The sequence below is a fragment of the Terrapene carolina genome, unplaced genomic scaffold (genome assembly GCF_002925995.2).
Source record: "Terrapene carolina triunguis isolate 2854851 unplaced genomic scaffold, T_m_triunguis-2.0 Scaffold189, whole genome shotgun sequence".
In the NCBI taxonomy this organism is placed as follows: Eukaryota; Metazoa; Chordata; order Testudines; family Emydidae; genus Terrapene; species Terrapene triunguis.
Window position 1 is genome coordinate 4,743,402 of NW_020664540.1, and position 26,384 is coordinate 4,769,785.

Here is a 26,384-nt window from a genome sequence, read left to right on the forward strand (position 1 = left end):
CATCTACAGCCCAGTTCTCCAACTTATCAAGATCCCTCTGAATTTTAGCTTTATCCTCCAAAATGTTGGCTCCCCCCTCCCCCCGCCAGCTTTGTGTCACGTGCAAATTTGATCAGTGTGCCCTATACCTACCTCCAGGTCATTAATAAAGATGTTAAACAACACCAGATTCAGAACAGATCCCTGTGGAGCCCCACTTGAGACCGCCGTCCAATCTGACATCATTCCATTAATAGTTACTCTTCGTTTGCGGTTGTTTAACTAACTTCAATGGTGCTACTTGCCAAGGATCTGGCTCACAGTTGTGCAGCTCTGACTTCGTCTTTGAACACAAACACGCACTGCGCACACACAAAAAGAGGGTGGCAAAGATTCTGACATTTTGGGAAACAACCCCATAAATCCCAGATTTTTGTCATGGTTGTGACAAACAAACATTCAGCTTTATCAATGACGGGAACATGGTGTAAATGAGCAGAAACAGCCCTCATGGAATCTCCCCCCCCCCAACGTAAGGGCACACTGGCTCTACACTGGCCTGCACTGGTGCAGGGGGCTTCAGAGGAAGGCGGCTGATGTAGGCTGTGTTCTGGCTATTCTGGCTTGCTAACCTGGATGCAGAGCAGTGAGTCAGCCTGAGGCTTCTCTAATTTACAGTAAAGCTGAGCTTGTCCATGGCAGAAGGAAGATCGGCCTGGCAGTGAAACCTCTCTCTCACATTACTAGCCCGTCTCCCAGTTCCAAGGGGAGAGAGAACGCATGCAAACTGGAATAGCACGCAACATCCGGAAGCAGGCTTACAATCTGACTGTATCCATCCATAGGGCTATTTTATGTTTTGTGACAGTCCTGGGATCAAAAGAAATTTAGATCAGAGCCAGCATTTGCTCCAAGTCTCCAGTTTGCTTAGTGCAGCCACATATAAAGGCTTAAAGTGCACAGAGAACAGAAGAAGCTACAGATTCTGCACCAAAGTATGTCACTGCTGTCTGATGCAACACTAGCAAGAGACAAGGGGACTTAAGACAGCTCATAAAAAAAATGCCATTAGGCTGGCCTTTAAACCCTGCCTCCAAGCTTTCAAACTTAAAATAACACACCACTGGTCATTTATGTTTAGATCTATGGAGCTTTTTTTCCCTGCATGGAATGTGAGGATTATATGGTCTTGTCCACTTGTGGGATTACTATAGCAGTGCCCTGCAAAGCGATCATATTATCTTCTATTAAAACCGGAGATAAATTGGCAGTCGTGGTGCAAGAGCATATGCATGAGTGGAATTCCAAGGTACAGTCTGCTTCAGCATGACATTTCACCAGCATGGCAAAGAAATAACATCTCAGTAAAACTGGATAAACTGAAAACAGACGATGCAAGCTCGAGCAGAATGTTTTAACTGAGTGATGGGCTTAAAACAACATCACATCATGGTTGGCAGAGATTTGTAGACAGAGTGTGTGGGGGGGGAAACAGCATTCACCCACCAAAATGTCGGAGGGGCTAATCCAGCCCCCATTGAAATGAAGGGAAAGATGCCCGATGACTTCAGTGGAGTGGAGTCAGACTGTCAATGACTCTAGGAACCAGCTGCAGAGGGATATTAATTAGCAGCTACATACTCTAGCTGCAATCCTTACGATAGTGTTGGGAAAACAGGTGCTTGAGGGGAGGGTGATGCTGTGAGAGTAGTCAGAACAGACTTAGGGGTAAACAGCATGCAGCAAATCAGAGAAGGGATCATTCCAAAACCCCTGTCCAGACTTTGGAGAATTCAGAATCCAAACCTGGAGCTAGATTTCAAAGCTGGCTCTAATCTAATGGGCTAAAACAAAACTCTCCATCTAAACATGCTGAGTCTCTTATGTGGGGGCAAAAATGTGTCCTGGAAATTTGAAGCTCTGACCCATCTCTCGATATTAGCTCGATAACCAAGTAAAACTGTCCGTGCAGTTTTGGGCCACAGTCACAGAGGCACGATGTCCTGGACCAGATGAGCGATACTCCCTCTCTGTGGCATTGGGGACACCACATCTAACCAACAATGCTGCCAGCAGGAAGTCACAAAGTGATATAGAATTTTCAGAACAAACCAACTAAGATGAAGAGCTGGAGGGAATGACCCGTGACGAGCAATTCTGAATCCCTTGGCTAACTGACCACTGAAAAGAAATACCATAACGGCTTAAAAGTATTTAAAGGGTGTAAAGATCAGTGAGGAAGAAGAATTGTTCAGGAAGTTGTAAAGGGGTGTCACTAAGGAGGATGGGCTGAAATGAAGCAAAAGAAAAATGTAGGCTTTAAGATCAGGACAAATCATTCTCAATGGTGAAATTTACTAAAAAAGAGGGGTATGGTCTCCAAAGGGAAGAAGCGTGATCCTATTGTAGGAATAATTTAAAAACAAGATTAGACAAAGCACCCAGGAACTATCCTGCATTGGCAAGGGGAACGGGCTGAAGACTACTAAGGGCTAGAGTGAGACATTAATGTCCACACAAGGTCCCAGGAGCAGACCAGAAAGTGAACTGGGACTCAGAGTTCCAATTCTTCACCCAGGCTCGGGGGCTGGAGGAAGCTATTTAGCTCATTTTCATGGAACAGTTTATTCCCCCCTGTGTGCCTGGCCAGCTACACTAGCCAGCCAGCAAAGGGTGAAGCCATGGATCTCTGACACTCGGGAAAACTTTTCACCCAGCTGGTTGAACCTGGGAAGAGGTTCGCTTGGAACACGGAGATGTTGGGTTTCCTGTGGAATCTCTGAAGAAGGTGGAAGGTTTCACACAGCTCCCATCACAAACACTTCCAGGGCAGGGAGTTGTGCTGTAAAAAATCCCACACGAATAGGACTGTGCTGAGCACACCAGGCAGCCAGGTTTAGAAGAACGAGCCTCTTTTACACATAAGGTTTATTATTTCAAATACTTGAGAGTCACAAGTTACTTGTGATCTTTCCCATTCTGACTAAGGAATTCCATTGACACTGTTAGGAAAAAAAGCACAACCAGGTTAATATCATGGTGACCATTTTGCTTGACATTCAAAATGGGTTTGGGTAAGATACCCAACCTGACCCAGTATAATGAGGCTTACCGCTGCATCTGCAAAAGTGACGTACTCCATATTAACTAATCTTCACAATATCAAATGTGTCCTGCACTAGGGTACTGAGCCACAGAGAAATCAACCAATGAGAGGCCCAAGGCCACACAGTGAGTCATTAACAAAGCAGGGATTAGGACACAGAAAGTTCCTGACATCTTTGCTTATTTCTCTACTGAGACAAGTATGGGTTTGGATACCTTCTATAGGCCTTCCTCCATTCCATTCCTTCTGTCCTACCATGTCTAAACCCTATGTTGCTGTACCTATAGTGGGATGTCTATGTTGCCTTTTGGTTCTACACGATAAAAATAAGTCACTGCCCTTTGCAGCAGATTGCTATTTTGCAGCACACTCTGTGACACTTCCTAACCTATTCTTCAAGGTCCTTAGCTGCTGTTAGCACTGCCTGATCTCACTGCTGTTTAAGCCTTTGCTTTTTGCCCATTGTGGTTTGGGGCACAGTCACTCACCAGAACATTGTGAAGAAACAGGAGCGTCTCTTAGAACCACTGTTGCCGTTTCTTCTCTTTCTGAATCAGTGGCTTGACTTTGTGGCCAACAAACAATTCCATAGGAAGATGGAAAGAAAAGAGACGGTTTGCTAGAGGGGACCCCTAGAACCTTACAGGCGGTGGCCACTAACCAAACAGTGGAACATGACAGCAGACTTCTCTGAAAAAAATGGTCTGTACAGTACAGGATATGAAATACAAAGGAACTGAGCTTCCCAGTGCCCGGGAAGCAATTTCTGTATAGCTAATGCTGCATCTCTTCATCATGCAGGACTTTAGAAGTTTTGAATTAAGCTTTCACTGTCATCGCAGGCTCTGATAAGGTTTCCTACCCTATGGCATCTCTCTTTCCAGTAGAATTTCTTGGTAACTTCTTGTTGGGCTGACCGAGGGGCTCTTTTTTGTGTTTGAGTCTAACTAAGGTATTTAAATGACCCTCTTAAGCACTGTATCTGAGCATCTCACAATCTTAAATGCATTTAGCTGTGAGGTAGGGAAGTGCTACGGTCCCCATTTCACAGTTGGGTAACTGAGGCACAAAGAGACTAAATGACATTTCCCAGGTCACACAGGTAATCTATGGGGGAGCAGGTCTTTGACCCAAGGTCTCTCCTGAGTTCCAAGTTAGAGCTCTAACTACCAGATAATCCTTCCTTTCAGCCACTTCTAAAGCACTGTCTGTTTAAAACAGAAGCGTTGTTTTACACTTTCCTTCTCTACACTTCTTCTTGTGGCCCCTGAACGAAGGGGAAGATATAGCTCTTTTTATTGCTAAAATAAAATATTTTTCCACCTAGAAATGCATTTCTAAGGGCAACTTGGACCAGCAAGCTGGAAAATACTAGATGCACCTATGCCTATTAAAGTCCAATTTTGTAAAATAGTTTTCTGGAAACCAGCGTCAGCTTAAGGATTTGAGCATTACCTTTAGAGATCTTAACTCTGAATTTCAAAAAAATAGGTCTGGAAATCTAGAGGCCAGCTCCTCAAATCAAAGTGGCTTCACTGAAGTCAATGGAACGATGCTGTTTTACGTCAGCTGAGGAGCTTGCCCTACTAATCTCTCCCTTCAAGTAGTGCTTGGTATTGTTTCTGATGTTTATTTATGTGGCATTTACTCTGTTAACATTTCATCTTAAAATATGTAAACTGGTAACTCATTTCCAGTTTCTAGCTAGAAATGGCAACCCAGCCCTAGTTCAAGAAGAAATGCTGAATTAAAATAGCTCCTTTTCTGTGCACCTCTCCTTTCCCCAGTCCACATTCCCCTGTTTTGTTTCTGACACAGTCCCCAGGACAGGGGGACATCTGATAACTTATTTTCCCTAGCTTTGCTCAAATCACCATCTCTTACCTAGACTTTCTTTGTTGAAAATTCCTGTTTGTGTTATTGTCACATTTATGTTTCTTCAGAATGCTCTTTCTGGAATTAAATTCAAGCTGTCTGGTCTTAGTCCTCCTTTCTTAAGGGACCCCTGATAATGTCACACTCTCAAACCATTCTGGACAAGGGGTCTGATCCTCCACTCACTCACTCACATACATTGTGACCCTGGTGTAACTCCAAGGATTTTAGTAATAGAGCCGTGAATCCAACATTCCTGATCGCCAACCTGAAAAGCAGACAGTTCTACAGGTGAGGTGCACGCAGTTTTGGAATCAGGCTGCCACAACTTGTTCTGAGCACTTTAATTTCGTCTGACCCCCTCTCCTGAGAGGTCTAGAGCAGGGGTTCTCGCAATAAATTTTTGGGTGGCCTCAGAGTGTGGCCACCAACTTTTGCTGGTGGCCGCTCTGACAATTTTTCCTAAAATACTTAATTAACTTTAGGAAAAACAAATAAATATGCACATATACATGTCCAAATCATTGTCATTTATGTAGGTGGGTTTTTTTTTCCGCAGGCTCAATCATTAAAAATAATTAAAAATAATATACAGTGGTCTCTATTCTGGACCTAAACAGAATAGAAACACAAATAAGGTGCTTTGCATGTTTTGCTTTTTTTTGGTTGCCTTTTTTTTTTTTAAGACTTGCTAGCTAGTAAGTCTGCTACTGTGAAAAAATGACATTTGTATATTTGTTAATATCACTTTTCATAGCAGACTTACTAGCTAGCTGGGAGGCTGTGAAAAGTGATATTAACAATTAACAGCAGACTTACTCAGCCCCGGCAAGCTGCGGGACAAATTAAGCCCTGGATGGGGAGGTGGGTAGGGGGCCAAGGGGCGATGGGGAGATAGATGGGAGGCTGCGGGGGTCAGGGAAAATGGGGAAGGTGAGCCCAGGGGGCAGGAACCTGGGGCTCTGGTGCACATATGGGGACTGGAGGAGGCAGCGGGGGCCGATGTGCAGGGGGTGGAGCCCTGCAGCTGGGGGATGAAGCCTGCTGCCGCATGGCCAGAGCCTGTCACTCACCACCCCGGGGCTTAAGCCTGAAGCCTGAGCCCCACCGTCCCCAGGACGGTGGGGAACTCACGCTGGCCACCTGCTCCTACAGTGTTTGTGGCTCCAGAAGGGGACAGAGACCAGCCCTTGCTGGCGGCCCTGGCAAAGTGTTACTCCCCCCACCATCATCACCCAGGAGGCGGTGGCCACAAGAAAAGCCCCTGGTGGCCACATTTGAGAAATGCTGGTCTAGTCTAGAGGCACCTGCGCGAACTACCTGAGCTCGGCTGTGGCATCGTTCCAGTGCTAGTTCTGTGCCACAGAACCCTCAAGTCTCTTGCCTTATTAAAAAACAAAAACAACAAAAAAAAAACCAGAGACACCAGCTGCAAAGATAAGAGTCCTGCCTTGCTGAAATAAGTCTACCCTTGATAGGTCAGTTTGGGCACATGACTTTCTTATCCAAGTAGAGCTTCTCTTGAAGCTCTTCAAAGAACAGACATTAAAAAAAAAACACCAACCTTAGAGTGCTAAAAGCACCTGATTAAAGATTGCCCTTTCAGTGTTTATCTTAGTCATGGGGAGAAATCAGGTACCCACATTAACAACACAGGAATTTTTCATCTGTTCATTACATATTTTAAGAGATTACATTGCAATACTGGGATGTGATCTGAACTAACCCCACAATGCTTCCCCCTCCCCAAAGCATTATAAAAAATACACCAAAAATATCACTGTGGTATAAGTCAGTCCCCTTCCACACACTCCCTCCCCTTTATTGATTTTAAAATGCTTTTGCAAGCCATCCACATACACTATTTCTCTTAAAGTGCTTAGAAATACAGAGCCAGACTCCAACACAACACAAGTAAGGGTATCTCACTCCACAAGTGAGCCCACTGAAGTGAATGGGATTCATGGTAAGTAAGAGTATCAGAATCTGGTCCTATGTGATGAAGCAAACAGTGAAAGAACTTCATCAGGACCTCTTTAATGATCTGAACATAAAAAGGAATCCTACAAAATGTTGGAAACATGGATGAATTGCTAAGGAGAAGTACAACACAATAGCATAACCACACAGGGACAAAATCAGGAAGGCTAAAGCACAAAATGAGTTACACCTAGCAAGGGACATAAGAGGCAATAAGATTATGTTCTTTAAATACATTAGGTGCAAGAAAAAGATTAAGGAAAGGTCCTCTACTTAGCAGAGAAGGGGAGCTAATAACTAATGACATCAAGGCGGCTAAGGTGTTTAATGCCTACTTTGCTTCAGTCCTCGCTAAAAAAGTTTATGGTGACCAGGTTCTCAACACACTTAATTTTAACAAGGGGGAAGGAACACAAGCCAAAATAAGGAAAGAACAGGTTAAGGACTATTTAGATAAGTTAGATGGCTTCACGTTGGCAGCGCTTGATGAAATTCATCCTAGTGTACTTAAGGACCTAGCTGATACAATCTTGGAACCATTAGCAATGATCTTTGAGAACTCATGGAGGAGGGGTGAGGTCCCAGAGGACTGGAGAAAGGCAAACATAGTACCTGGCTTTGAAAATGGGAACAAAGCCAGGCACATGCATAAGTGCTGTCCTGAATAAAATGGCATACTTACATTCTTTCCTGAACCGGTGCCTATGCGAGCAACTGAGGGGTCAAGTAAATATAGCCAAGTCATTCTTTGACTTCATTAGCAAGTTCATAAAATGCTATCAGCTGAAGACTATGCTAATGAAACTTGACCCAGTCCTCCAGCTATGCGACTCTCCAGTATCCTTTTCCTTGACACCATCTTACAACCAAGTCCACTAATTCTCAATTTTTAGAGCAGTTCCAGAAAGAACTCTTACGCGAACATCTCCATTAGGAAACACCATCCCCCACAAGAAGATGCTGAAGCATGAATCTCTCCCCAAATTGTTGAGCTTGTCTTTGGCAGGCACTCGCTGTGCTGCACAGCTGATGTTGTTTATTGACACTGCAGAGTGGTTTACAAGACCTGGTAACAACTGGGATGAATGAGAGGACTTCTGGCAGAAGATGGATAATTAGAGCACTAACTGAGATGGGGTTGGAGGGGGTGAGGTCTAAACAATGGTCTTGTTTTCATACTGGCAAAAGAAATTTTCATCTGCCTCCTTAAATAATGCATTATTTTTGAAAGAAGATGTGGGATCAATACATCTGGAGAGTTAAAGTTTAGATGTCAGATCTAAAGTCATCTTCCTTTTCTACTCCTTTAATAGTGCTTCTTTTGTAAACTCTAGGGGTCTGCTTCTCAGTTACTCCATTCCTGCACTTGCAACAAGCATGAGGCTTGGGGAAAAGCCATCTTCGTACTTCTCATACACTAGGGCTGTGCAGGGTCCTAAGGCCGCTCTAACCACACTCTGCTTTCCTCCTCACAACGAGCCCTGCGAACTGGTGACTGGCCATAGTGCAGTACTCTCAGGCCATGCCTCCTGCCTGGAGCAAGGATGATGGTCTAGCATTTACATCAGTTCTACACCAGGTGGGAGACTCCTGAACAGAGGGATTCTCAGGGCTCTCTCCACCCACTAAAAGCCCCTTTTTGCTGCAAGAATGGCATAAAAGGGCCTCAGGATAACCAAGACCTGAGTTGCTTTCCCAACAAAATGGGATTGGTCAGGCTACTACTGAAGTCACTGGGAGTTTTGCCATTGTCGTCAATAGGAGTAGAACTGGGCTCAACACAGGCAGAAAAGCAAAGAGCAGGACTGGCTCATTTGTCCATTGGCCACAGCATTTCCAAAGCACAGCTGATGATTTGGCTCTGCTGAGGGCCCAGTGATAGAATGAAATAGTAGGAGTGCAAGGTGGAACACCGATGTGGAGCAAGCATGTATAATAGATACCTGGAGCCAGAGGTGATAGCTGAAGATGGGTTCTCCATATACATGTTAGACCAAGCTAGATGTAAGGGGCAAGCAAGTCTTCAGATTATGGGTGGGATTTTCAGGGTGTCTACCTGACCTAGAATGATGAAAGTCAGTGTGCTCCTAAGGCCACTGTGACCACACAGTCTGACCTCTTGCCTAACCAAGGCCACAAAACTTCCCTGGATTCCTGCTTCAACTAGAGCATCTCTATTAGAAAAACATCCAGCCGCCGTTTAAAAATTGCCAGTGGTGGAGACTCAAGGGTCTTGTGCTCCTAAGTCACTTAGGCCCAACTCATCAAAGGTATTTAAATCAATGGGAGTTGGGCACCTAAATACCTTTAAGGACTTGAGCCTTAGGCACTTTTTGAAAATCCCACCCTGCATGTTTATATAAGAACATAAGAACGGCCATATTGGGTCAGACCAAAGGTCTATCTAGCCCAGTATCCTGTCTTCTGACAATGGTCAGTGCCAGGTGCTTCAAAGGGAATGAACAGAACAGGTAATCATCAAGTGATCCATCCCATCACCCATTCCCAGCTTCTGGAAAACACAGGCTAGGGACACCATCCTGGCTAATAGCCATTGATGGACCTATCCTCCATGAACTTATCCAGTTCTTTTTTGAAACCTGTTATAGTCTTGGCCTTCACTGCATCCTCTGGCAAGGAGTTCCACAGGTTGACTATGCATTGTGTGAAGAAATACTTCCTTTTGTTTGTTTTAAACCGGTTGCCTATTAATTTCATTTGGTGACCCTTAGTTCTTGTGTTATGAGAAGGAGTAAATAACACTTCCTTATTTACTTTCTCCACACCAGTCATGATATTATAGACCTCTGTCATATCCCCCCTTAGTCGTCTCTTTTCCAAGCTGAAAAGTCCCAGTCTTATTAATCTCTCCTCACAGAGAAGCTGTTCCATACGCCTAATCGTTTTTGTTGCCCTTTTCTGAACCTTTTCCAATTCCAATATATCTTTTTGGAGATGGGGCAACCACATCTGCACACAATATTCAAGATATGGGCGTACCATGGATTTATATAGAGGCAATATGATATTTTCTGTCTTATTATCTATCCCTTTCTTAATGATTCCCAACATTCTGTTCACTTTTTTGACTGCTGCTGCACATTGAGAGGATGTTTTCAGAGAACTATCCACAGTGACTCCAAGATCTCTTTCTTGAGTGGTAGCCGCTAAATTAGACCCCATCATGTTATATGTATAGTTGGGATTATGTTTTCCAATGTGCATTAGTTTGCATTTATCAACACTGAATTTCATCTGCCAGTTTGTTGCCCAGTCACCCAGTTTTGTGAGATCCCTTTGTAGCTCTTCACAGTCTGCTTTCGACTTAACTATCTTGAGTAGAGCATATGTGGAGCATAGGTACATAGACCCAGTAGACACATGCAGGGACAGGCTCTCCCCGCTCTAGCTGCTTCTACCGCTTTTTAAGCACCATCTTCCCTTTCACATACTCTTTTCCCTATTAGGCCTTATTAATGTCACTTTAAAAGACACTCGCCCTTTTACCCGCCCTCCCGGCTTTATGTAGCTCAGAGATTGCATTTGGCTGAGCTATTGCCTTGGGAAGTCTCCCCTGCCATCACTCCCTGTCCGGGGAGCTGCCCCAGCATTAGGATACTGTAGATTGTACGTAGGGATGCTATTTGTTCAGGTCACACCAGTGGGTTCGCAGCTGTAATTTGCTCCTGCTTGTCTGTACATTTCCTCCATGGATAAGAGTATTGTCTCAAGGAGGGGCATGTGTAGGTGAGGGATCAGGAAACCTGTCTGGTCATGTCCCGATCAGAACAAGAATACTTATCTCCTCTAAACACTCACTGCTTCGGCCTGCCTTCCACAATGTGCTACTCCAGCCAAGCCTCCCCCAGTTCAAAATCCTGCATGCATGAAATATCCCCAGTTCACTAGGGATGAAAAGTGCTGACAGCCATGTACTGTTTCCCCAGAGACTGCGTACAATGCATGGGATGGGATATATGCTGGGTTTGTACATTGACTGCAGCATTTCCGAGGTTTAGCCACTACACCACAACCCAGTTTGCAAGCAGGATGAGCTGCACTGATGTAAGTCACAGTTCATACCAGATCAGTACATTTGTGCTAGGGGCTTGCACCACAGCTGCAGCTATACTGGTGTGCAAATTCCATCCTGCCAGTATAGACAGGTCCTTACTAGCATCCACACTACCACTTAAGGGTTGCCAACTTTCTAATGGCAGAAAAACGAACACCCTGCCCCGCCCCCGTCCTGCTCCTTCCCTGAGGCCCCGCCCCTGCCCCCCTTCTCCAAGCTCCCACCCCCACTCACTCCATCCCCCCCCCATCGTTCGTTCTCCTCCACCCTCGCTCACTTGCTCATTTTCACCAGGCTGGGGCCAGGGGTTGGGGTTGGGGTGGGGGAGGGTGAGAGTTCTGGCTGGGGGGTGCGGGCTCCAAGGTGGAGCTAGAAATGAGGGGTTCAGGATGCGGGAGGGGGCTCCGGGCTGGGACAGGGGGTTGGCGTGCAGGAGGGGGTGAGGGCTCCAGGCGGCGCTTACTCATGCGGCTCCTGGGAAGCAGCAACATGTCCCTCCGGCTCTGCGAGCGGCTCCCACCTCCGCAGCTGCCATTGGCTGGGAACACACAGGGTGGGGGCAGCGGGCGGAGCCCCCGTGGCCACCCCTGCACCTAGGAGCCAGAGGGACATGTCACAGCTTCCTGGGAGCCATGCAGAGCCGGGCAGGGAGCCTGCCTGCACCACCTACCAGACTTTTAACGGCCCGGTCAGCAGTGCTGACCGGAGCTGCCAGGATCCCTTTTTGACCGGGTGTTCTGGTCGAAAACTGGACACCTGGCACCCTACTACCACCCTGTGAGTGAGAGTAAGCTGGCGTTACATACTTGTTGATGGGACCAGAGATAGGCTTAAGCTACACCCATTTGGTTTCCCTGTAGTATCGTGGCCGTCAGCTGAGTGCCTCCTCGTGGCCAGACGTCCCTTTACAGCAGCCTGCCTGTGTTCTCTCTTTCCAGGGCCCCTTTAAGAGCTCACTGTACAAAGCTAATTGAAACAAACAATCCCGACCAGGAGTCCCACAGCCTTTAGCCCAGTTTCAGTCCAGCACGGCCCCTCCTCCCTAAGGATCATCTGTCGGCTCACTGGTACCCCCTGCCCGGAGTTTGACCTTCTCTACAAATTCTCAGCCAGTGTTGACTCAGGGCCCTGCAGGAGCCTTCTTACTACTCCATGCAGCACCCACAGGCCTAGGTGCAGTTTCTTAAACGCTTCCAATTTACTAGCAACTTCCTGCTCTTTTTGCCCTGCCAACACCTGATTCAACCCAGCTGTGGCTCATCCTGTATTCAGGGCTGACTTGCCAGCCCCCTACCTTTCGATTCCCTCAGCTCACAATCAGGCCCAGGGTGTAGTGCGTGAGTAACTAGGAAAATGAAAACCTACAAATACATTCTAGAGTGTCCCCCAGCAGAAAGGCCCGATAACGGCTCCTGCTTTGCAGGCATGCTGGAGAGGGAAACAGGAAAGCACTGTACTCAAACCTGCATTTAATCTTTTCATGCTACCAAATGCCATAATGCTGGCCAGTCTGAGGTGGGCCATGGGCAAGGCGAGAGGGTTCTTTTCCTTAGCACTCTCTTCTCTGGAGGAGAAGAAAACAAATATTTCAGTTGTTGTGAAGGGGGAGCTTTAATACACAGGGGACGGGTGGCATGGCAGCATTAACACGGGAGATGGCTGGCATGGTAGCACCTGAACACAGGAGACTGGTAATCCTGGCATCACATGAGAGATGAGCAGCATCGCAGGCTTTGCAGTACAGGGCGACACGGCGTGCTCTTAAATAAAGTACTGGAGCCAGGCCGTCAGCTGGTGCCCATCAGAGTAGCTTCCTCCACTTCAGTGGTGGTAGGCTGATTTACACCAGCTGAAGCTTTGGCCCATACTACTGGCCACTCACTTGCACATTCCAATCTTTTTTCCCCATTCTGATTAGCTAGGAAGGCACGTCAGGCTCTCAGAACAGAGGTACAATAGCAGCAGCAAAAGGCTGCTGGGGCTGAGGAATAAAGCGTGGCAAGCGTCCACTGTCTCAGGAGGGGACAAGCCAAGGGTGTGCAGTAGGTTGCACCTATGTCAAATGTGTGTGTGTTTGGCGGGTTAATGTACAGAGCATGCCCTCATTTCGCTGCATTTTACACTCGGCTAGAAGGGGCAATACGAGACCCTGCTGTCATTGTTGATAGAGTTAGGTGATATTTGTCTTTATTCTGGGAGCATTACTCTGATAGGAAGAAGTCACAATGGCAAAATATCACAATCAGAAACGTTACAGGTGTCTTTGTGCTGCCAGGGCTCCCCAGGCACAGATCCACTTTTGAATGATCTCCTGTTTTGGTTTTCTTTCACGCCGGCACATGGTGATGAAATAACCTGGCAGGAAACTTTAGTTAATGGGTTTCCTCTTGGGAATTTGATGGCTGGGCTCTAAAGGCGTAATGGACTGGTCTCTGGGGCAGTGGCTCTCAACCTTTCCAGACCACGGTACCCCTTTCAGGAGGCTGATTTGTGTTGCGTAATCCCCAAGTTGCACCTCACTTAAAAACTACTTGCTTACAAAATTAGACATCACTATTACTGAAAAATTGCTTACTTCTCATTTTTACCATATAATTATAAAATAGATCGATTGGAATATAAATATGGTACTTACATTTCAGTGTATGGTATATAGAGCAGTATAAACAAGTCATTGTCTGTGTGACATTTTAGTTTGTACTGAGTTCACTAGTGCTTTTTAGGTAGCCTGTTGTAAAACTAGGCTGATGTACTCCCTGGAAGACCTCTATGTACCCCCGGGGGTACACATACCCCGGGCTGAGAAGCACTGCTCGAGAGGTTTTGAGATCATGTTGAGTGATGCTCTAAGAAGTCTGGGTGTTCATTTGAAGAGTTTCCAAACTATCCAAACCTCTTGGGTCTGTAAAACTGGAAGTCACATGATGGCAAGCATTCTAGCAATATTTCAACACTTGACCTCAGACCCTGATTGGCCCAAGCAACATTATATGGTGTTCAAGAACAGGGAAAAGCTAACAGGCACAAGCCCCAGAAAAGTTTGGTTGAGGTTCAAGGTAGGGGGAGAGGGTTTGTGTGATATTGTTTCTTTTAGGGGATGTCAGAGTGTATCCAAACCAGTTCACTCGTCCTCATTCTGTATGCCCCAGTAGCAGCTATGGCTAAGAGCACAATTTCCCATGTGTGCCTGGCAAGAAGAGTGCACCATTTTCTCTCTAATTCAGGCCTCAGCACAAATATCATAATGACACAAATATCCATGAGATTGGATTGGAGATCAGAAATGGAAAGTACAGTAGTGCACAATGCCATAGCCTTCTTAAGTGGAGTTTCATAAAAGGATTATATTACACCCATGCTCCAGGATCTGCATTAGTTTCCAGTAGATTTCTAGTTAGAGTTAAAGGTGCTGGTTTTAACCTATAGGCATATAAATGGTTTGGATCCTGGTTTTCAGAACGATCACAAGTTGCTCTTGAAATTATACCCCGTGCCTGAGTTCTCCATCTGTAAAATGGGGATAATAATACTTCTTCCTCTGTCTTCTCTATTTCGATGGTAAGCTCTTCAGTGCAAGGACTGGGTCTGTGTGTTTGTACAGCACCTTGTACAGTGGGGCCACAATCTCATGGGGAGGGGGGGGTAGGTGTTATTATACTACAAATAATTAATAATGTGAGATCGCAAGCATGAATGAGCTGCACCCCATCCAAGGTGTAAATACTGGGGCAAATGCAGACAGTGGTCAGGATTTGGTCCAGTGTAATTAAATATATTGTAAACAAAAAGATTAAGAACCTTGTTCAAGGTAAAGGCCAATGACTCATTACCTTTCCCTCTATCCACTGCAGAGAACTGAGTCCAGCAAACAACGATAGCACAATATTCCATGGATTAATATGCATTCGAGGCAGGTACAGTTCCTGATGCAGGATTTTTTGCATTTCATATATCAGCAAGTCACAATACAAACCTTCACATGATGGAAACAATCTGTTTGTTCTTGGTTTTTTCTTCTTCTTCTTTTTGGTGGGGAAGTGGAAAGGCAAAGACCCAATTTGCTCGATAGGTAGTGCATTACCTCCCCTTGTACAATTGAGTCTCTGTCAGTCCAGTGATGGATGGACTGCTGACCCTGTCTATCCAATACCTGGACTCATTAACTAAAGTGTACTGGGGTCAGAGAGCTGAGCACCATTTCTATTTCCCTTTGCGCGTGCCCGCGTGCGCATGCCTATGGAGTCATTTACCCAGGAGAAAGCAATTCCAGGGCCATGTAATCACAACCAAGTCATGTAGGAATACTGGGGTGAGTGACAATCTATTTGCATAGCTAGCAGGGGAACATGCTGTAACAACAGCAGGGCTTATGTCATTTAGCTACCGTATGTGCAATATCTTTGGAAATTAATGCAGGATTTTCCAACTGTCTCAGCTTAGTTTCAGCATGTAGCTGAGGTTTTTCTTAACAAGATCAAATGTTTTTCATGTTACAATTAAACTGTCCCTTCTCTGTACCCCTTTGAGGTTCTGGAAAGCATGGCCTTCTTCCCACTTCCCATCAGGTCTCCCTGCAATTTCTGATCTGCAACCTGTCGGAAAATTACCTTGAACTTGGCAGGGTCTGTCCTGTAAACCATGCAAACAGCCTAGGAAGCTGCTTGTATTTGTTAACATTAAATTCAAAACAAATTCCAGCTATGATCCTCCTGGGGAGATGATCTTACTGATTGTGAAAGCCAGATTGCAGCAAAGAGTTGAAAAGCTCATCTACTGTCTCTCTCCCTTTACTGAGCTCACATGTGAGCAACTGATGAAAAGAGCCCTATGGCCAACTCAGTCCCTCAGTAGCTCACAGCCATGGATCATATTGGTGAAAGTAACTTTATGATCAAACTTTTATTCTTTTGTCTCTACCGTACTTTGTATGTGCAACAACAGTCATCTTAGCCTTCAATGGAAATTGAATCCACAACCTTCAGAATCAGGAAGTTAAGCTAAAGGACTTAACCACCAAATCCTGTGAAGGAATACAAGTATGTCTGCACCCACTGAAGCCTAACTTCAGGAGCAGCCAAATTGGTTGAAACGACAATAAAGAACAGAATTATCAGACACGTATACGAACATGTTGGAAAGAGTCAACACAGCTTTTGTAAAGGGAAATCATGCCTCCCTCATCTATTAGAATCTTTTGAGGGGTCAACAAGCATATGGACAAGGGTGAACCAGTGGAATAAAAGCAAGTTTCAAAATGGCAGAATTTCCCACAAAATGGAAATTCTAGCTCCTCCCCAGTTTTAATAATTTATAACAGAAGATTGCCAATCGCAGTAACTCTGGGTGAGACAGAGGTAAATTGGGGTCTAAAAGGAGCGTGGCAAGAGACACTTGAGAGGTATCCAAAGCAAGTGAGTGAAGTCAACGAACAATCCCCTAGGAAAAGTGAATTTTTTTAAATTGTGGCTGCTCCTTGCAATGTTCTAGGTGTCAGAGCACATAGCAGGACGTCCAGAACTGAGAGTTGAAGCCTGAATCAGACCTTTCCTTGACTCACTGCTGGCACAAAATGAATGAGGCAAATGAAAATTTCCCTCACTTCCCTAGAAAATAAAAATACATATTGCAACCACTAAAATAGACTGTACCACCAAATTACAACCACCAGGGAATGTTCAGGCAGAAACGAAAACAAGCCATATACTCCAAAGGAAATCCAGAGAGAGAGAGAGAGTGAGTGTGTGTGTGTGACAGAGAGTGCGCATAAGGGATTTTCAGATTCTATACACTCAACTGAGGTTGGGACAAAACTACACATAGTTACTGGAGTTCCTAGCAGACAAGGAAGCCGCCACTGGCTTTGGTTCGACTCTCCCATTGGCCTAGCTGTGCTCCCATTGACTTCAATGGGAGGGTTAGGCCAAAGTCAAGCATTTTTGAAAATCCAACACTAAATTGCACAATCTACGCGCACAAACACAAAGCAACTGACCCTTTCTATGAAGAGATGTTGCCATAACCCAATTAGAAGACCAATGGGAGTAGGCAGTGGAGAAACTGCTCCACCTAATCAGCAGAACTGAAATCCAAAGTCATTGATTCCGGCCCATCCTTCCGTCAGCACCATAAACATTCAAGTTTCTGCAATGCCTGGCATACGCTAATATTTTGCATTTCTATAGTGACTTCCATCCAACGACCTCATTAACATTTTGAAACCATGAAGTGGCTCTCCCCTTGATTCTTAGAAGATGGTTATGATGGCCTTATTGAAAAGTGTATATAAAAACATTATTTAAGAAGTTGCTGTGTGACTCTAAAGAAAATATTGATATCAAGAGCACTCACTCCTCTTTTACAGATATGAGGCCAAATGTTGTCAAATCCATAACGTGTTTCTGATTACTCAGATCGGCCTCTGATCCTTTTGCTTCCCATTTAACACCCAACCCGGCACCGTGCAGCATGCAGGCTCATTGCAGAGCCTACATTACCACCTGTGACACCCGTGGAGCTCAGTACACACGTAGCTGTCTGCCCACATGCTATGGGATCAGGGCCTACATGGGACCATGAAATGCCAGTCAACCAATAGTCCTCTTAGGACACTGGGGGCAACTAGTGAGTTAGCTTGACATATAGTCTTGATTGGCACTTCAGCAAGTATATCCCAGCCTTCCACTACACTGAGGGAAGAGTGCGTTAAGAAAGTGTACTGAAGAATGAAATTTGTAAAAGATGTTTTAAGTAATTTTATGTCGTCTCCTCTCCATTAGAGTCATACCCTTGGCATAACCTAATATATGAAAGCTGCTTCAGGTGGCATATTTGGTTGGTCAGATTCCCAGCTGCACACCGTTCAGTTTGCGTCCAGAAGCGTGGGTTCTGAATGCTCCATTTTGGAGGCCATCTTGAGGGCACTGGAAAATTTGGTGCCTAATGTGTTAAAAATTGGAATTGACTCTGCAGGCTACTGTCAGACATTCCATTCCTTTTTTCATGTAGACTTTAAAGAAATCGGTTTGCAAGACAACATGATGTAAAACATTCAGATCAGACACAAAAGCTGATTAATTTCACCTAGTGCATTGGCTGAACTCTTGCTGATTCACGGCACTGTCTGTCTGAGATCACTGTGACTAATATAAAAAAAAAAGCTAAGGCAGGCTTCTAAAGTCTGCAAGCTGTGGAGTGCCTTGTAGGTATTTAATTGCTTAGCTTTGCAAGATAAGAGAGTAGTCACATGGATACCTGTCCTGATTAAATCAGAAACATTCGAAATATTCCTCCTTTTGAGAATGAGCTACAGAAGATTTATGACAACGCAACAGAAAACGGGCATAGTCCAGCTGAGTGTAAAGGGTTTATTAAGAGGGAAAATTGACATATCACCGAACTTGAAAAATGGAGCCCTCCTCTGATTACACCCATGTCACTGTTTAGATGGGTCGATGATCATCCTTTGGAGCCCATTGTCTATGGACAAGTGATTCGTAAATTGTAGGCTGAAATGTAATATTCTAAATTCATGGAGATATCCCATCTCCTAGAACTGACCTTGAAAGGTCATTGAGTCCAGCCCCCTGCCTTCACTAGCAGGACCAGTTTTTGATTTTGCCCCAGATCCCTAAGTGGCCCCCTCAAGGATTGAACTCACAACCCTGGGTTTAGCAGGCCAATGCTCAAACCACTGAGCTATCCCTCCCCCCTACAGCTGGTAAGAAAGTATTTACTATGGCTGGGTGAATAATTTTATGGCAACGCATTTAATTTATCTGATGAATGTAATATCCTTTTTTTTCATGAATTGTCTGCAAGATATTTGAAGTTCTTCACCAATTGATTCAGACAAATCATTCCTAATCTGTTGCTCATTTGCAACATGCAAAACTCAAGCTGCGTTGGTTAGTTTTGGTTGGAAACACAGGCCATATAGGATGTTTCTGGCCTCTCATAGGACAAGTGTAACTCTTGGAATGGAGGTCCTACTTCAAGAGGCCTGCTTGTGAAAGTGCTACGCAGCATCAACACAGGTTGCAAAATTGGACCCAGGAGTAAATAATGTACTATTTTAGTCTTATTCTCTCATTTTGGGACCCACATGATATAGCAGATATACCCAATAATAGAACTACTATGTATGCATTTATCAGGTAATACAGCAGGTCATCATGTGTCTCTCTTCCCCCAGGTGCCAATGGCAGCAAAAGGACTTGGTTCAGTCTGCCTAGAGGTTCTTTTCTAAAATAAATATTACTATGCCTCAAGCTACTACCCCGAGCTGGACTCTTACTTCTAGCTCTGGGAAATTAAAAAATAACCTCCCTGGTCATCTCTGCAGGTTGTTCTTCTCTGCTTTAAACACTCTGGAGCCCTGAGGAACATGGAACCACAAATGCTTTTTCTTGGGGGGAAGGGAAAAACCAAACAAGAGAAACATAACCATCTAAATATTTACATGTAATAAAATGAGCAAAACCCAAACCCTGTGCCAGGAGTGTGGCTAATCCCTCAGTTCTAATGTATGAACGGTCTGGCTTGTTGAGGTCCAGCACTCATAGCCCCACAACAATTCCCATCCACCTAAAACGCCTCTCACGCTTCCACTCGGGCTCACTGGTCACCATGGGTGACCGTTCTCTGCCTGTCTGCTCTAGTCCAAAGATGTCCACACCACCATGTCCCACTGTGATGTGTGGCTTCCTGGTCCAGCTCTGTGAGAACAGCTCTGTCACTACTAGTCTGGTCACGCCTTAATACACATTTACTCTGCAACGCTGCAAGCTGTCAGGGCACTGCGAAGTCAGCTCTGTTGGCCCAGTGCAGGATCTGAGAAGGGGGCGGCCATCAAACTAACAAACATGTCCCCTTTAAGAAGGCCTCCACACCAACCCTGGCCATCAGAGCTCCGAATTTCCTCTATATTTCAGGAGGCAGACAGGCTTCCTCCCTTTTCCTTAGGTGTCACGTCAGGAGAGCAGCAGCTTCACCAAGTTCATAAGGCCCTTTCCTCAGACCCTTGGGACAGAGCAACCAAGCTTATAGTAAGAAAAACCAAGGCCCACATCAGGCTAGAGACTTAGGGCTTGCAACCAGTACAAGCCAGAGTTGCTGCTTGTCCCCTGTTTAGCTTCCTCCTCCTGTTTCTATATCCCAGACCCAGGGTGGAGCAGGGCTCCTTGATTGCATCCAGGCTATTGTGGGCCTGTGGTGGGGATAGGACACCCCACCACAGGCCCAGCTGCAACGCCAACTCTGTGCTGCTGCTGCTGCCACTGCCAGTTCAGTCTGGGCCTGTCCAGTCCCCAAAAATCACTTTGGACCCAGGTCTGAGTCTCCAGGTGGGAAACTCTAAGCAAAACACAACACTTAGGGTCTCTGCAGACTGAGGAACTCACTGGACTGTTAATTTTGATTTTCAATAAGACTTGGAACACTGGGGAAGTTCCAGAAGTCTTGAAGAAAACTAATGTGCCAATATTTAAAAAGGATAAACAGGATGACCCAGGTAATTGCAGGCCTGTCAATCTGACATCAGTCCTGGACAAGGTAATGGAGAGGCTAATATCGGACTCGATTAACAGAGAATGAAATGGAGGGTAATGTAATTAATGCCAATCAACATGGTTTTATGGAAAATACATCCTGTCATACTAACTTGATATTTTTTTGATGAGATTACAATTTTGGTTGATAAAAGTAGCCATGTTGATGTAATCTCTTTAGACTTCTGTAAGGCGTTTGACTTGGTACCACATGACATTTTGATTAAAAAACTAGACTATAAAATGTGCTATGGATAAAAGCTGGCTAACTGACAGGTCTCAAAATGTCATTTTTAAATGGGGAATCGTCATTGAACAGGTGTGTTTCTAGTGGGATCCCACAGGGATCAGTTTTTGGCCCCACCCTATTTAACATTTTTATTAACAACCTGGAAGAAAACATAAAATCAATCATCACAGATAGAGAGTCACTTTATCTTGCACAATTCCTATGCTCTTTTACCAGTACAGTCACAGTAACAATCAGGATGTAGACAAATTCCAGATAAAGCAACACCACACAGAATGTGGAACTCTGGGTAAGCAACTTTATAATTCCTGGAAATGAGGCTGGCCCTAGCTGGCTTTATACCTGTAGAGGGAGCAGAGAGTTTCATCCCTTCTAACTCTGGGGTTTACAAGAGTAATTACTGTGTATACTATTTTGCCATGATTTAGCTTCTAATTCAGCAGTCCCTCCCTACTCAGCAAAGCACGCCCAGCTTTTGACAAGTGCTTAACTCCCATATGCTTAAAGCTCAGCATGTGCCTAAGTGTTTTGCTGACTAGGGATGGACTTAAGCACACGTGTAAATGCTTTGCTGAACTGGGGCCTGAGAGCCTTGTGAACAATCCAGTTTTCATCTTGGGCAGTGTTTCCCTCCAGTCTAAAACCCTCCCCAAGGGCATTCTAATTGCTGCAAATTTAATCAATCAAGTCTGCTCTCTTCTCACCTTCCAAGTCTACGTCCTTCCTTCTGTGCACAGAGACATGCAAAACTCAGGTTGTCACCATCTCCTAGCATTCTTTTCTACGGGATAGTCAAACATGTCCTGTCTGGCCTAGCCTTGGTATCACGGATGGAATTGTTCTCTGGAATGCTTACGAGCATGTCCAATATCAGCACAAGGCCCCTGAGCTGTTTCACTGCCCCCATGTTGTGTTTTCGTCTCCCTTATCAAACACTACCATCTCCCACAGCAGTTGGGTACACTGTCAGGCTGTGCGTTCATACAGGCTTGTTGGTTCTTCTAAAATCTGTTTGTTCTTTTCTCACTTCCTTTCACTGATTTAATCTTCTAGAGAAGCTGGGCTTTGGAACAGGACCCTGGGTTACAAGCTCCTGGAACAGCCATGTACTTGTATGAGATCCAGCTCCGAGTTTTTCCCTGTCTCCTGTTGAGACACTTAGGTGCTTGTCTTGAGACCACAGCTGGAATCAGAGGTGGTGCTTTCCCAATACCTTTTGGGAAGAGGATTGCCTCAGCACCGTGGGGTTGGTTCTTTTAATTAAATTCACCCCATAGCACACAGCATATCTCATGTCTTTCTCACCGCCCAAGGATAAACTTCCCTAGCTCAGGGAATTTTGCGTGGGAAGCAAACCAGATTTTTGATGCTTAGTACCAGGAATGTACGTTATCTGTGATGTATCTAAGAGCCACAAAAATGATTCAAGGGCTGAAAAAAAAAATGCCTTGCAGCGAGAGACTGAAGGAGCTCAAGCTGTTTAGTGTATCAAAGAGAAGATTGAGCGGTGAGTTGATTATGCTGTACAAGTACCTTAATGGGGAGAAAAATACCAGCTACTAAAGGGGTTTTTAACCTAGCAGAGGAAGGCATGAGAAGCAACAGTAGCTGGAAGTTAATACAAGACAAATTAGAAATAAGGCACAAGTTTTTAACAGCGAGGAGGATTCGCCATTGGAACAAACTCCCAAGGGAAGTGATGGATTCATCACGTCTTGCACTTTTCAGATGAAGACGGGATGCATTTCTGGCAGATGGGCTTTAGCGAAAAATTAGTTATTGGATTCAACAGTGTGAAATTCGATGGCCTGCGTTAGATCAGATGAGCTAATGGTCCCTTCTGACCTCTAAAAAAAAAAAATCTATGAATCTCTGGTTCTTGCAGTTTATCCATGAGGATCAAGATGTATTTGGAGTCCCAGAGGAAAGCCCTGAATTTAGTTTGCTTGCAGACAGAAATGAAGTGGGCTATGTTTATTTAAATCACCTGAACTTTTCCACTTCTATGTGAGTGGATCTCTCCCTATGCATCACTGAGTGGTGCTGATTTACCAAATACAGAAAGTGGTTCCTCAAGGGCTGACCAGTTTCCATCGAGGCGAGTTTGGGAGGGCTCTTTAAAGCCATCAGCGGCCTGGCACTGGTGAAATTGTGATGTTAGCTCATTTGTTTGTTAGGCTGCTGCTGTCGGTCGACTGAGTGATTGACCTTGTCCACCTCCCAGGCTCTTCAGGGCCCGCTCAGTGGCTTTGGGCTTCCATGGTAATTGTGCAAGGCACTTCTGAGGCCCAGAGTCCACCTGAAGGCCCAAGGAGCAGACAAGCCACCTCCTCACTCAGGGATCAGAGTGGAAGGAAAGGAATTGCATTCCACCAGGCTTCCGCTTTCCAAAACCTGAAAGGTTAGAAGTTGCCAATCAGTCTGTTGGGCTCAAGACAATCACATACCCCTAAGATGGGCACTTTGCATGGGACTAAATCAAATCCAAACAGATAACAATTGCATTTCACTGGAGCTGGTACAGGGTCACTCTGTGTCTCAGACCCAGAGGAGAGCTGTTGACTTACTAATCAAGTAAGCAGTTTTGGTTCACCAAACCCATGAGAACACAAGGCAGAGGGCTTCCGTTAAACTGCCACAAGCAATAGGAACCTGGCAAGCCCATCAACCCCCAATACCTGCTCAATAACCAACCAATTCAAAGCCATCATGGGAGGGAGGGAGACTTCCATTTTTGAAATCTTTTCCGTGATAGTTTAGCATTGCCTGATTGAAGGACAACTTCACCACCTTGACAGAAAGTCCCCAGCACCAGCTCTGCATTCCCCCCAGCAAGATTAAGCCTGATTTTTCATTTCATACAGTTTGAATGAAGTACAAGAACCTCTGAACAAAAGGTCATGAGCCAGATTACGTCTAATAGATATTGCCCTGTGTTGGGGTGGTGTGAAGCCAAATCATGGGGAATTCCAAGATAGAGTACATACTTGCAGCCCCCACAATATATGTGCTTGAAAATCCAGAAGTGGAGGAGGACAGGCCCGCTGATGGTCCTGGAAATGACAGATTTGTCACTTCCGCCCCAGGCCCTCCCCCCCCAGGGACAGCCCTGATTTGCAGTGATTCCTGCCCATCCCAGACACAAGGCCATGGCCTGAGCTTCCCTAAGAATGGCCTGGGGGCCTCAGTAGTCTCTCAGGCCGTAAAATATCCGTCATCCTTGACATGCTGGTGTATGCAGAGTGCGCGACTGAGCGATGCTCTGAGCTGCTCCTGGAGGTCACAGCCCCAATAGCTCCCTCCCAAACCTGTCCCTTTCCAAATCCTCTTGCTATCTGGAGCGGGATGATGCTAGCTTCCAGGAGACCCAGACTCAGAGAGAAAGGGACAGCCCTGGACCCTCAGTGCAGCAAGATGGCTGCATCTTGAGGAGCAGCATTTTATTTAATTTATTCATATTTATTTACCGAAATGTGCCTATCATGCTAATTTGATGGACAGAATTAAACAAGTGGACTCCACCAGATTAATTACTGAACCTCACCGCATCAAAAACCAGCTGAAATCGGCTCACAAGAGCGCAGCTTCCATGGGCAAAGCATCTCTGGAGACAATTTGCTTCCACTAGACTTAACTGCCAGGCAAGCTCCCTGAAAACTGCCTGGCCTCCATCCTACAAAAAACTGGGGCATGTGCTTAACTTCACTCACTCTGAGCACATCGACTGATGTCACTGGAACTGCTCACAGGACATAAAGCTAAGCAATGTGTGCAAATGTTTGCAGGCTCAGGGCCCTAGCTAGCCTTCCACTGAATATATAGCAATAGAAAAGCTAGTATAGTGCTGCAGATATTTGTGTACAACAATAGATGGTGTGTAAAACCCATCTAAACTTCTCAGAGTAACCAGAGCAGCCTTATCACAATGAAAATGGAGATAAGGCAGAGCACTCACATTGTAACAGAGGAGCAAAATGCTTTTCTATGCACTTACAAACCCATGAAGCATTTGCTTGCCAGACCTGCATTAGAAAGCCGCACAACTGGAGCACAATTTTTAATCACCCCCAAAACTACGATTCTCTTTCTATTTTTAAATCTAGCTTCATCACAATAGCGCCAATATTTCTCTCTTAACTCCCAGGCATATTTACAAGGAGCAGGATATGCTGCCGGGTATCTCTGCTGCCACACGATTCGTGTTATTTTTCAGTTCCTCTCGCTCGGGTTGATCTTGGCAGCAGATCATAAAGTGTGTGAAGCTCAACATAAACTGAAGCCATTGTTACTCAGTCTCCCAGTCCTCAGTTCTGGAACAACATTTCCCAAGCACCTTCAGCTGAATCGTTACTTTGTCCCCCAAAGTCTGTTATTCTATTTCTACTTAACTATTTACTTGGCCTTCCCGGAGGAGCCAAAACAAAATGCTTCCTCTTTCTCTGCTTAATTTACACAGCACTTTACAAACAGTCTAGGTGACAGGGCATTAAACAGCCACATTGCAGGGACTGTTTTGGTCAGCTTGGAGCACACAACGTTAAAGGGGCAGTATACAAACATGGAGATATTTAAATGCAATTTTGGGTGGTTCTTCTGTCACCCAGAAAAAGACACATGGGCAAATCCGGTGAGATCCCTGCATGGGAGCATTTTTTAGGGGCTACTTAGCCTTCTGCCTTACCAATGGACGATAGATGGTTTTGAATAGACACAGTCACATATGGTGGGTTCCTGGCAGTTTCGTTTTTAAGATGGCACCAGAAATAGGGCTATTTATGCACACAGACAATTGCCTCAACCGTCAACTATGGCCAGCTGATGTTGGGGGGTGGTTTCTAGAATCCCAGGGCCAGTTTGTCCCCAACATAGTTTAGGGCAACCCCAGGGCTGCTCTAAACCACCTGGCAGCTTCTAGCCCCAAGATGTCATTCAGCAGACTTCAGCAGGGCTTACCTGAGTGCAGCGGTGTTCCAGCCATGACACCACTCCTCTGGGAACTCCCACCGACATGGGCGAGGAAGGGTAGTGGTACAGGAGCTATAGCTCCTGAGGACAGCACTACACCCAGTCTTGCTTCCAGCTGCTTTGGACTGGAGCAGGACTCAGCAGATCTCTGCTGTAACTCCTCTTCCCACGTGAAAGGGGCTTTATGTTTATGTCTTTAGTGACAGTAGTTTGTAAAGCACTGTGTGCTTGACTTTACTTACTCTTCCTAAGCTGTCTCAGTTGGGCTCGTGACATTGTAGATGAAAGTCTCCAAGATGCATGTGCAGAAACAAATAATAAATGGAAGTCAATGGGAGTTTTACCATCAACATCAATGAGAACAGAATCGGCCCCTACATCAGTTGGCAACCCTCTTTATCAACGTGTATTTGCATCTCCTTCTGGTGCTGTTTTTCAAGGGCTATTCACAGGACAGAGCTGTAGAAAACACTGTTCCTTTCTTCGCTCACCACCACCTTGTTATCTACTGCAGAGTGTTACTCCAAACCCCTTTCTCTCTAGAGAAAGGAAATGCACAGGAGATGGAAATAGTACAGAAGATACAACAATGTACTCAATGTTATTGTT